Source organism: Anomaloglossus baeobatrachus, unplaced genomic scaffold (genome assembly GCF_048569485.1).
Source record: "Anomaloglossus baeobatrachus isolate aAnoBae1 unplaced genomic scaffold, aAnoBae1.hap1 Scaffold_201, whole genome shotgun sequence".
Lineage (NCBI taxonomy): Eukaryota > Metazoa > Chordata > Amphibia > Anura > Aromobatidae > Anomaloglossus > Anomaloglossus baeobatrachus.
The window spans coordinates 203,612-216,298 of record NW_027441971.1 but is presented as its reverse complement, the minus strand read 5'-3'; the positions used below and the strand labels follow the sequence as shown (position 1 = coordinate 216,298).

Below are 12,687 nucleotides of genomic sequence, written 5' to 3'. Positions count from 1 at the left end.
ATTAAACTCACGCATTACAAACAAAAAGTCACACTTTAGATACAAAACACAGTTACTTGTGCACATGAAACGCATCATAAAACCCAAATCAGGTATTTACAGGTACAGTAAAATATCACATAAAATCACATAAACATACATAAAACCAGCATTTTACTTAAAACATGAGATAAAATACATTAAAAGCAATACAGTAAAAGACATAGAATCACAAATAAAATATGATTATAAATACATAAAAGTGTTCCATATCTGGAGACACCATGCCTTTTTTGCTTCCAATGTTCCCTGTTTTTTGCAGTCTCTCAAATAGTACGTGTACATGGTACATAATGCAAGACCTATACAGTCTTTCACAGGGATGCAATCATGCTTGAACAGTAAAATATTTCTGGTTTTCCATAGGGCCTCTTTAAAACTGTTAATTATGAGCCATGCGATTTTTGCCTGGTACATGGTAGGACAATCAATTATACCGTATAACACCACATCACAATTTAGGGTGCATAACCCACACACCCATTTCAGGAGCGTGCCCACTGCCTGCCATACCTCTTGTGCGTAAGTACAATACCAGAACAGGTGGAACACCGTCTCCTCCTGGGCACACCTGTCTCTTGGGCATCTGGCACTGGCCACAAGTCCCCTACGATGTTGGAAGGCCCTGGTGGGGAGACATTGGTGGACTATTTGCCAGGCCAGATCCTTTTGCGTATTACTAAGAGCAGGGCATGAGACGTTGTTCCAAATTAATCGGCACCTAGACGGGGAAAAATTAGCCACATCCTCCATAATCTCATGACCCTTACAGGCGGCTGTCAACTTTCGCTGATTTGACAAGACTCCCTTGTCCACATTTATCAAATCATATTCAGATATAATAGTCTCTAAAATCTTATATTGTTTCGGAGGGGATAAAAGGACAGGACGATTAGGTAAAATATCAATATGCAGTTTTTTAAAAACATACCCCGTGCTGTACCTTAAAAAACAAGTAAAAGCCCCAGCATTATTCAAACTTTTGTAACAAAACACAAAAAACTTTATTAATAAAAACAACTTTAGGTCAGGGAGTCCCTTGCCACCATTCCTTTTACTCTTACATACAGTTATTCTCTTTAATTTTTCCATTTTGGAGTTCCACAGAAAATAAAAGATGGGTTTCATTAGTCTTTTAAAGTATAGGGAATTTGGAGGAAACACCATCGCTGCGTACAAAATGATTGGGAGCAGGATCATTTTTATGATTAGAATCTTCCCCTCCATAGTAAGTTTTCTTAGCTGCCATAATGATATTTTTTGACTCAATCTTGTGAGAACCAGGTCCCAGTTCTTACACCCATCATTTTGCTCATCAAAGTGGATCCCCAAAATTTTTATCCCATCATTTTGGACCGGTATCTTTGGTGGCTCGGGCTCCCATTGACCTACAATAAAACAATCACATTTTTCTTTATTTAATTTAAAACCGGATCCAGCACTAAAAATCTCCGTATCCAGCACTGCTCTGTTTATGGCAGCGGAGCTGGTACAATATACAGACACATCATCCATGTATGCTAACGCTTTTACCTGGGCTCCCCCACCTCCAGGAACAGGGATCCCCCTAACCACCTTGTCCTCACGTAAACGGCACAAGAGTGGTTCTATAGCACAAACAAACAGTAAGGGGGACATGGGGCAACCCTGTTTTACCCCGGATCGGAGGGCGACCTCTTTTGTTAAAAAACCATTTATTAAAATCTGCGCATACGTGTCATTGTATAAAAGCTTAATTTTATCAATAAAACCAACAGGAAACCCCATCTTTTTTAAAACACTAAAAAGATAAAAGTGTGATACCCTGTCAAAAGCTTTTTTAAAATCAAGGGATAAAATGGCTATAGGCTGCTTGCGATCCTTCTGGTACCAGATCAGGTCCCGTATAAGATTAAGATGCTCCCAGATGGACCGTCCGGGGATACCGCAGACCTGATCTGGATGAATCACACTTTTAATAACACTTTTAATACGGCTGGTTAAAATTTTAGCCAATATCTTATAATCAGTATTTAAAAGAGAGATAGGCCTCCAGTTTTCTAAGTTTGCCTTATCACCTTTTTTAAAGATCAGGGTAATCACACATTTCTTCCAAGAATAGGGTATAAAATTGTCTTTAAAAACCTCATTAAAAACTCCCATAAGATCATCTTTAATAACATCCCAGAAAACATGATAAAACTCTATGGGGAGACCGTCTGACCCTGGAGCTTTACCTTTTTGAAAATCTTTTAGGGCTCCCTCCACCTCCGCCATGTTTATTTCCTCAGACAGGAGGTCCTGGTCCTCCGTGGATAAAAAGAGGGATAAAAAATTCAAATTATCATTAAAACAAGACTGATCAATGTGTTTGAGGTTAAAAAGGTTGCTAAAAAAGTTAAAAGCCTCCTCTAGCATTCCCTTTGATGATGTCTGACCTCCCAACTCCCGTATAAAATTCTTCCTCTCCCCCACTTTTTTAAAAAAATATCTAGAGCATGTCTCATCTTCTTCCAAATGTTTTACCCGAGAATTAAATATTATCTCTTTTCCTTTTTGGTCAAGAAAGTTCTGGATCTCAATTTTTAACTCGGTAATGTCCTCCTCCGCCCCAGGGACTCCCCACCCTTTTAACTTATGGAGAGTCTCTAATCTAACATTGAGATCCCTGAAACACCTTCTCTTTTCCCGGGCCCGCCTCCTACCCACAGTGACAAAGAAATTCCGTATGCGACACTTAACTCCATCCCACCAATTAGACATGGATTGCTCTGGACATTTCTTACTCCTCCATATTTTATATTTAGCAATAAATGCAGCCCGGGTTTCCTCATCCTGTAATAACAATGTATTTAGTTTCCAGGAGCGTTTGCCCACTTTCTCCTCATCTGCATATTCTAAATCTGCATATATGAGGGCGTGGTCTGAAAAAATATTTGTCATGAGTCCGGCTGATTTAGGGGTAAAAGAATCTGAGGAGGGAAGAATAAAATCAATACGGGAAGAGACAGTACCATTACTCCATGTGTACCCTGGGTCAGACGGGTGAATTTTTTTCCAGGCATCCTGCAATTTAAAATCAGATAAAATATGCTTGACTTGACATGAGGTTTTGTCTGGTTTTCTGGTATTGTCACCACCTCCTCTCCCCTCTCCCAACATCACACAGTTAAAATCCCCTCCCACCACCACAGGGGATGGACCTGTTAAAAACAACTGCATGTCATTAAAAAGGGAGGAGCGTTCATTTTTTTCAGGTGGAGCATAAATATTAATAAAACGACAAGTAAAACCATTAAAAACTGCATGTGTTAACAAAGCACGGCCTGGAGAAATTTCTGTGACAGATAAAATCTTCACATCTTTGTTTTTAAATAAAATCCCCACTCCAGCAGCCTTATTCATGTTAGACCCCGACCAGACAGAGGGCCCTAAGGTCCAGTCTTTTTTAATGTCAGAGTATGTAAGGTCATGGCCAATGGCGCATTCCTGTAAGAAAAAAAAGTCAAAGTTCAAGGTCATTAGCCATGCAAACAGGGCCACTCTTCTGATCGGGCTTTTTAAGCTCCTCACATTCAGTGAGGCTATTTTGATGTCCGCCATTAAATGTTTATGTTAAGACCAGAACTTTCAGAGTCCGAGAGATGGGAACAATCAAATATAGATGGAACAGTGTTCATACTACCGGTATCATCGGAGTCAGAGTCCACACATTCTGGGTCCACATTTGACCCTATTGGGCTGTTGTCTGGAATGGACACATGAGGACCCATCCGCCTCTTTTTCATTTCCTGGTCCCTCTCATTTCGGCCTCTTTTTGCGCAGGTGCTCAGGTCCATCTGGTCCCCCTGCCCAAGGGGTACTATGTCCAAAGTGTCCTGGTCATCCGGAGGTGGTCCCTGCACATCAGGGTGGACATCTGGCTGGACATCTTGGATAACATCACAGGGAGCATCTGGCTTGTCCTCATGGTGGTCAACAGAGTGGTCATCAGGGGGGACATCCGTCTGGGCACCTGGTTGGTCTGCAATAACGCTGTCATCCCTCTCCGACACGGTCCCGGACTGGGCCTCCATCGTGGATTCAGGAACTACCGAGCAGCCTGGCTGACTCGGCCTTCCCCCAGAACCGCTCCGGGGGGATCCCAACTCCCCGCCAGGTGTAACCTGGCAACCTGCAGGAGTGGGTGATGACTCAGCATTACAGGGGGGAGCTGAGTCAGTAGCGCTTACCACAACCGGGTCGGGTCTCCTTCGTCCAATAAGCACATCTGCAAAGCTGGCGACTAGGGACCCCGTCTTGGCCATACCCGCATGGGAAGGCACTCCTGCGGAACTTGCCGCAGGTGTCTGGGGACCCCCGGACCGCCTAGGCCGTAACGGACAGCTGTTAAATAGATGGGTACACAGACCGCATCCGCTGCAGATCTTATCACTTGTGCAATCTTTAGAGGTATGACCCCATTGACCACAGTTATGGCACTCACTGACTTTTTCGTTCTTGCACTCATGCTGCAAGTGACCAAGACCGCCACACTTCCGACATCTGCGAGGTTGCCCATTGTAGAATAGGTATCCAATGTTTTTTCCCAGCACTACCGTGGAGGGGGGGTGTACATGGCCCTCTGAACTCTCTGGGTCTGGGTTAAATCGCACCAAAAACCGGCGTTTGCCATTCCAAATCTCGTTAATGGTGTGCACATTCCCCACAAAGCGAACAGAGGTGCAGAAACGCCTAAGGTACAACTCAATGTCGTGCTCACTGACATACGGGTTGTACATGTACACCACCACAGGGGTCTCGCCTTCACTATACAGGTAAGTGAAAACCACCCCCTCCAATAGCTGGTTATGGATCGCACCCTTCACTCGCCCTTGGAAAGTGCTACAGGCAGTCTTGGTCCTCAACGTCAGGATGTACGTGCACTGCCCCCTCTCCTGCAGACAGTACACATCCTCTTTCCTTACGCCCAAGAGGTCTCGCAACAGACGGTTGTAGAACGCCTCTCCATTTCCACAACCAAAGTGGTCTTTCGGAACCTCGATTTTCACCGAGTTTTGAAGCTGGCCGGAGCCAGAAGTAAATTGCTGAATGCACGGCATTGTACCAGCAATAACTTGACAAAAAGCCTACCGTTTCTCACGGGCTCGGCCTTTCGCCGGGAGTACACCGCTCGTTGCCCGAGGACTAATCCGGCTCCCTAATAGCAGCAGGGGGGTGAAGTCCCACCGTGAGGTGAGACGATCCCCCCAGGCCAAGGAGCCGGGTACCTCGAGCACCTTCCAGCCAAAACCAAGCACAAAACAGTAAAGCTCTGCACCTGATCTCAGCCAAAAGGCCGAGAAGCGATAACCAGAATTGGTTTGGGCCTCGAGTGGCACCCTGGCCTATGCCGGACACATGTTAGGGAGAGAGAGTGAGCGGGAGACAAACCCACGCCTACAGAAGACATTTTGTCACCCAAGCCAACCCTTGAAAAGGCTGCTTTGCACAGCAAAAACACGAAGAATGGTGCGTTTTGCAGCCGCCGCCCACTGCAATGAATCTGAATAACTCCTCCTTTTGGGCACAAGCACCTCCCCTGCCCCTTGCAGTCTTTCCAATTCATGATACAAAAAGACGGACAGGACAGGTCGCCTGACTTTCCGTCACTGCCACCCTTTGCCATCCTTACCTGTAGAAAGCCCTTTCATCATCCCCAAACCCTAATCTTTTCCCTTCACTTCCCAGCCCCCAAACCCTGCCCTCTGAACCCTTCTCACCCCCCGCATCCCTTGTCCTGTCATCCCCCTACCATCCGGGAAAAAAACGGCTTGACCCCTCCTTCCACTAGCCCACCTCCCACCCAAAGAGCAATTTCTGCTGCGCAGCTAGCTTTCTAGGCAGCAGCGCTATTGTGATGTCATCGGGGGGGCATTGTGACAAGCCGCCAGTGTTCCGTCTCTTCATGTTGTGCACTGTTCAAACGGAAAATACATCAACAGGCAGGCTACAGAAAAGCTTACTAACAAAGGTTAGAGAGGGGCTTTCTCAGAGGGCTTTTTACAGTTTGTCTATTCCCAATTAGCCGGTTTAGTATACTTAATGAAAGTACTAATTCTTTCATAGGCCGCCCATTCTTAGTATTTGACGTTCCTTATATTGTGGTATTAGGCTGCGCAGCAGGTTGCAACACACCTGTGGTCACTGCAGCAGCAGCAGCAGCAGCAATAGAATCCACTTTGTCCAAAAGGGATCTATTCCATTCAATTGCACATGATCTAGATTAGCCTGAGAACAAGATACTGCATGGGACATAGCAGAGTTGGTGAAGTTGAGTGGTGATGAGTTTGCCATTTGGATGAATAAAGCAAGTAAAAAGTGTGAAAGATAAAAAGCAAAAGGAGTTTGAAGTGTGAAAAGTGAATGGGCCAAATTGAGGTGCATATGAAGTTGTATGCTTTCTTTCAATTCATTAATCGGGCTAATATGAATCAGGTGAATCGAGTTCTGCTTTTGGAAACTGGGTTAAGAAGGGGTGCACCGCTCCTGGAGGTACTGCAATACCAGGTCAATGCGTGGAGTGGACAGAGCAAGCTCTTTTTCCATCTCCCTGTTCTAAAAATCCATTTAATATATGGTCCCCAGATAGGGGACGTATCAGATATTAAACTGATAAGAACAGATACTACACTTGATCTTAGCCAAAAGGCCGAGAAGCGATAACCAGAATTGGTTTGGGCCTCGAGTGGCACCCTGGCCTATGCCGGACACATGTTAGGGAGAGAGAGTGAGCGGGAGACAAACCCACGCCTACAGAAGACATTTTGTCACCCAAGCCAACCCTTGAAAAGGCTGCTTTGCACAGCAAAAACACGAAGAATGGTGCGTTTTGCAGCCGCCGCCCACTGCAATGAATCTGAATAACTCCTCCTTTTGGGCACAAGCACCTCCCCTGCCCCTTGCAGTCTTTCCAATTCATGATACAAAAAGACGGACAGGACAGGTCGCCTGACTTTCCGTCACTGCCACCCTTTGCCATCCTTACCTGTAGAAAGCCCTTTCATCATCCCCAAACCCTAATCTTTTCCCTTCACTTCCCAGCCCCCAAACCCTGCCCTCTGAACCCTTCTCACCCCCCGCATCCCTTGTCCTGTCATCCCCCTACCATCCGGGAAAAAAACGGCTTGACCCCTCCTTCCACTAGCCCACCTCCCACCCAAAGAGCAATTTCTGCTGCGCAGCTAGCTTTCTAGGCAGCAGCGCTATTGTGATGTCATCGGGGGGGCATTGTGACAAGCCGCCAGTGTTCCGTCTCTTCATGTTGTGCACTGTTCAAACGGAAAATACATCAACAGGCAGGCTACAGAAAAGCTTACTAACAAAGGTTAGAGAGGGGCTTTCTCAGAGGGCTTTTTACAGTTTGTCTATTCCCAATTAGCCGGTTTAGTATACTTAATGAAAGTACTAATTCTTTCATAGGCCGCCCATTCTTAGTATTTGACGTTCCTTATATTGTGGTATTAGGCTGCGCAGCAGGTTGCAACACACCTGTGGTCACTGCAGCAGCAGCAGCAGCAGCAATAGAATCCACTTTGTCCAAAAGGGATCTATTCCATTCAATTGCACATGATCTAGATTAGCCTGAGAACAAGATACTGCATGGGACATAGCAGAGTTGGTGAAGTTGAGTGGTGATGAGTTTGCCATTTGGATGAATAAAGCAAGTAAAAAGTGTGAAAGATAAAAAGCAAAAGGAGTTTGAAGTGTGAAAAGTGAATGGGCCAAATTGAGGTGCATATGAAGTTGTATGCTTTCTTTCAATTCATTAATCGGGCTAATATGAATCAGGTGAATCGAGTTCTGCTTTTGGAAACTGGGTTAAGAAGGGGTGCACCGCTCCTGGAGGTACTGCAATACCAGGTCAATGCGTGGAGTGGACAGAGCAAGCTCTTTTTCCATCTCCCTGTTCTAAAAATCCATTTAATATATGGTCCCCAGATAGGGGACGTATCAGATAATAAACTGATAAGAACAGATTCTACACTTGATCTTAGCCAAAAGGCCGAGAAGCGATAACCAGAATTGGTTTGGGCCTCGAGTGGCACCCTGGCCTATGCCGGACACATGTTAGGGAGAGAGAGTGAGCGGGAGACAAACCCACGCCTACAGAAGACATTTTGTCACCCAAGCCAACCCTTGAAAAGGCTGCTTTGCACAGCAAAAACACGAAGAATGGTGCGTTTTGCAGCCGCCGCCCACTGCAATGAATCTGAATAACTCCTCCTTTTGGGCACAAGCACCTCCCCTGCCCCTTGCAGTCTTTCCAATTCATGATACAAAAAGACGGACAGGACAGGTCGCCTGACTTTCCGTCACTGCCACCCTTTGCCATCCTTACCTGTAGAAAGCCCTTTCATCATCCCCAAACCCTAATCTTTTCCCTTCACTTCCCAGCCCCCAAACCCTGCCCTCTGAACCCTTCTCACCCCCCGCATCCCTTGTCCTGTCATCCCCCTACCATCCGGGAAAAAAACGGCTTGACCCCTCCTTCCACTAGCCCACCTCCCACCCAAAGAGCAATTTCTGCTGCGCAGCTAGCTTTCTAGGCAGCAGCGCTATTGTGATGTCATCGGGGGGGCATTGTGACAAGCCGCCAGTGTTCCGTCTCTTCATGTTGTGCACTGTTCAAACGGAAAATACATCAACAGGCAGGCTACAGAAAAGCTTACTAACAAAGGTTAGAGAGGGGCTTTCTCAGAGGGCTTTTTACAGTTTGTCTATTCCCAATTAGCCGGTTTAGTATACTTAATGAAAGTACTAATTCTTTCATAGGCCGCCCATTCTTAGTATTTGACGTTCCTTATATTGTGGTATTAGGCTGCGCAGCAGGTTGCAACACACCTGTGGTCACTGCAGCAGCAGCAGCAGCAGCAATAGAATCCACTTTGTCCAAAAGGGATCTATTCCATTCAATTGCACATGATCTAGATTAGCCTGAGAACAAGATACTGCATGGGACATAGCAGAGTTGGTGAAGTTGAGTGGTGATGAGTTTGCCATTTGGATGAATAAAGCAAGTAAAAAGTGTGAAAGATAAAAAGCAAAAGGAGTTTGAAGTGTGAAAAGTGAATGGGCCAAATTGAGGTGCATATGAAGTTGTATGCTTTCTTTCAATTCATTAATCGGGCTAATATGAATCAGGTGAATCGAGTTCTGCTTTTGGAAACTGGGTTAAGAAGGGGTGCACCGCTCCTGGAGGTACTGCAATACCAGGTCAATGCGTGGAGTGGACAGAGCAAGCTCTTTTTCCATCTCCCTGTTCTAAAAATCCATTTAATATATGGTCCCCAGATAGGGGACGTATCAGATATTAAACTGATAAGAACAGATTTTTTTTTTTTTTTTTTAGATTTCATCCGCAAAGTTCAGAAAACGGTCATCGGCCACCACACAAAAGCGCAGTGCCGCAGGTGATCGCCTCCCGAGCCCAGGAACCACCAGCCATAAGGGGACGTAAGCACCAAAAGGCGCAACAATCCCCGAGGCCGGCGGTTGTGCAAGCCCGGGCCCCTCCCAGCCAAGACCAAGGCAAACCCAATGAAGGGACTACACTTGATCTTAGCCAAAAGGCCGAGAAGCGATAACCAGAATTGGTTTGGGCCTCGAGTGGCACCCTGGCCTATGCCGGACACATGTTAGGGAGAGAGAGTGAGCGGGAGACAAACCCACGCCTACAGAAGACATTTTGTCACCCAAGCCAACCCTTGAAAAGGCTGCTTTGCACAGCAAAACCACGAAGAATGGTGCGTTTTGCAGCCGCCGCCCACTGCAATGAATCTGAATAACTCCTCCTTTTGGGCACAAGCACCTCCCCTGCCCCTTGCAGGCTTTCCAATTCATGATACAAAAAGACGGACAGGACAGGTCGCCTGACTTTCCGTCACTGCCACCCTTTGCCATCCTTACCTGTAGAAAGCCCTTTCATCATCCCCAAACCCTAATCTTTTCCCTTCACTTCCCAGCCCCCAAACCCTGCCCTCTGAACCCTTCTCACCCCCCGCATCCCTTGTCCTGTCATCCCCCTACCATCCGGGAAAAAAACGGCTTGACCCCTCCTTCCACTAGCCCACCTCCCACCCAAAGAGCAATTTCTGCTGCGCAGCTAGCTTTCTAGGCAGCAGCGCTATTGTGATGTCATCGGGGGGGCATTGTGACAAGCCGCCAGTGTTCCGTCTCTTCATGTTGTGCACTGTTCAAACGGAAAATACATCAACAGGCAGGCTACAGAAAAGCTTACTAACAAAGGTTAGAGAGGGGCTTTCTCAGAGGGCTTTTTACAGTTTGTCTATTCCCAATTAGCCGGTTTAGTATACTTAATGAAAGTACTAATTCTTTCATAGGCCGCCCATTCTTAGTATTTGACGTTCCTTATATTGTGGTATTAGGCTGCGCAGCAGGTTGCAACACACCTGTGGTCACTGCAGCAGCAGCAGCAGCAGCAATAGAATCCACTTTGTCCAAAAGGGATCTATTCCATTCAATTGCACATGATCTAGATTAGCCTGAGAACAAGATACTGCATGGGACATAGCAGAGTTGGTGAAGTTGAGTGGTGATGAGTTTGCCATTTGGATGAATAAAGCAAGTAAAAAGTGTGAAAGATAAAAAGCAAAAGGAGTTTGAAGTGTGAAAAGTGAATGGGCCAAATTGAGGTGCATATGAAGTTGTATGCTTTCTTTCAATTCATTAATCGGGCTAATATGAATCAGGTGAATCGAGTTCTGCTTTTGGAAACTGGGTTAAGAAGGGGTGCACCGCTCCTGGAGGTACTGCAATACCAGGTCAATGCGTGGAGTGGACAGAGCAAGCTCTTTTTCCATCTCCCTGTTCTAAAAATCCATTTAATATATGGTCCCCAGATAGGGGACGTATCAGATATTAAACTGATAAGAACAGATGAGATTCCATCCGCAAATTTCAGAAAACGGTCATCGGCCACCACACAAAAGCGCAGTGCCGCAGGTGATCGCCTCCCGAGCCCAGGAACCACCAGCCAAAAGGGGACGTAAGCACCAAAAGGCGCAACAATCCCCAAGGCCGGCAGTTGTGCAAGCCCAGGCCCCTCCCAGCCAAGACCAAGGCAAACCCAATGAAGGGACTACACTTGATCTTAGCCAAAAGGCCGAGAAGCGATAACCAGAATTGGTTTGGGCCTCGAGTGGCACCCTGGCCTATGCCGGACACATGTTAGGGAGAGAGAGTGAGCGGGAGACAAACCCACGCCTACAGAAGACATTTTGTCACCCAAGCCAACCCTTGAAAAGGCTGCTTTGCACAGCAAAAACACGAAGAATGGTGCGTTTTGCAGCCGCCGCCCACTGCAATGAATCTGAATAACTCCTCCTTTTGGGCACAAGCACCTCCCCTGCCCCTTGCAGTCTTTCCAATTCATGATACAAAAAGACGGACAGGACAGGTCGCCTGACTTTCCGTCACTGCCACCCTTTGCCATCCTTACCTGTAGAAAGCCCTTTCATCATCCCCAAACCCTAATCTTTTCCCTTCACTTCCCAGCCCCCAAACCCTGCCCTCTGAACCCTTCTCACCCCCCGCATCCCTTGTCCTGTCATCCCCCTACCATCCGGGAAAAAAACGGCTTGACCCCTCCTTCCACTAGCCCACCTCCCACCCAAAGAGCAATTTCTGCTGCGCAGCTAGCTTTCTAGGCAGCAGCGCTATTGTGATGTCATCGGGGGGGCATTGTGACAAGCCGCCAGTGTTCCGTCTCTTCATGTTGTGCACTGTTCAAACGGAAAATACATCAACAGGCAGGCTACAGAAAAGCTTACTAACAAAGGTTAGAGAGGGGCTTTCTCAGAGGGCTTTTTACAGTTTGTCTATTCCCAATTAGCCGGTTTAGTATACTTAATGAAAGTACTAATTCTTTCATAGGCCGCCCATTCTTAGTATTTGACGTTCCTTATATTGTGGTATTAGGCTGCGCAGCAGGTTGCAACACACCTGTGGTCACTGCAGCAGCAGCAGCAGCAGCAGCAATAGAATCCACTTTGTCCAAAAGGGATCTATTCCATTCAAATGCACATGATCTAGATTAGCCTGAGAACAAGATACTGCATGGGACATAGCAGAGTTGGTGAAGTTGAGTGGTGATGAGTTTGCCATTTGGATGAATAAAGCAAGTAAAAAGTGTGAAAGATAAAAAGCAAAAGGAGTTTGAAGTGTGAAAAGTGAATGGGCCAAATTGAGGTGCATATGAAGTTGTATGCTTTCTTTCAATTCATTAATCGGGCTAATATGAATCAGGTGAATCGAGTTCTGCTTTTGGAAACTGGGTTAAGAAGGGGTGCACCGCTCCTGGAGGTACTGCAATACCAGGTCAATGCGTGGAGTGGACAGAGCAAGCTCTTTTTCCATCTCCCTGTTCTAAAAATCCATTTAATATATGGTCCCCAGATAGGGGACGTATCAGATATTAAACTGATAAGAACAGATTTTTTTTTTTTTTTTTTTTTTGAAGGATGAGTTTGAAAATAATAAAGTGACCGCCTCTCGTTGCCCAGGTAACTGTCCGTCACAAGAGGGCTATGACATCCTACGATGCACACTCCCCCAAGGCCAGCAGTTGTGCAATACCCTGGCACCTTTCAGCACCAACCAAGGTAGTAC

The 12,687-nt window shown here is 46.3% G+C and overlaps 5 non-coding genes and 1 pseudogene across 5 annotated transcripts; all 6 read right to left on the bottom strand.

Annotated features, from left to right (window-relative positions):
• Positions 1-6,530: 6,530 nt before the first annotated feature.
• On the bottom strand, positions 6,531-6,721 carry LOC142260829 (U2 spliceosomal RNA). The gene has a single exon (XR_012728700.1). It is a non-coding gene; the product is annotated as a U2 spliceosomal RNA (small nuclear RNA).
• A 1,162-nt stretch (positions 6,722-7,883) lies between these two features.
• LOC142260838 (U2 spliceosomal RNA) lies at positions 7,884-8,074 on the bottom strand. Its single transcript, XR_012728708.1, has one exon. It is a non-coding gene; the product is annotated as a U2 spliceosomal RNA (small nuclear RNA).
• Positions 8,075-9,236: 1,162 nt separating this feature from the next.
• On the bottom strand, positions 9,237-9,428 carry LOC142260958 (U2 spliceosomal RNA). Its single transcript, XR_012728793.1, has one exon. It is a non-coding gene; the product is annotated as a U2 spliceosomal RNA (small nuclear RNA).
• Positions 9,429-10,804: 1,376 nt separating this feature from the next.
• On the bottom strand, positions 10,805-10,989 carry LOC142260905 (U2 spliceosomal RNA). The gene has a single exon (XR_012728754.1). It is a non-coding gene; the product is annotated as a U2 spliceosomal RNA (small nuclear RNA).
• A 63-nt stretch (positions 10,990-11,052) lies between these two features.
• On the bottom strand, positions 11,053-11,194 carry LOC142261000 (U2 spliceosomal RNA; annotated as a pseudogene).
• A 1,165-nt stretch (positions 11,195-12,359) lies between these two features.
• LOC142260956 (U2 spliceosomal RNA) lies at positions 12,360-12,556 on the bottom strand. The gene has a single exon (XR_012728791.1). It is a non-coding gene; the product is annotated as a U2 spliceosomal RNA (small nuclear RNA).
• Positions 12,557-12,687: the final 131 nt, after the last annotated feature.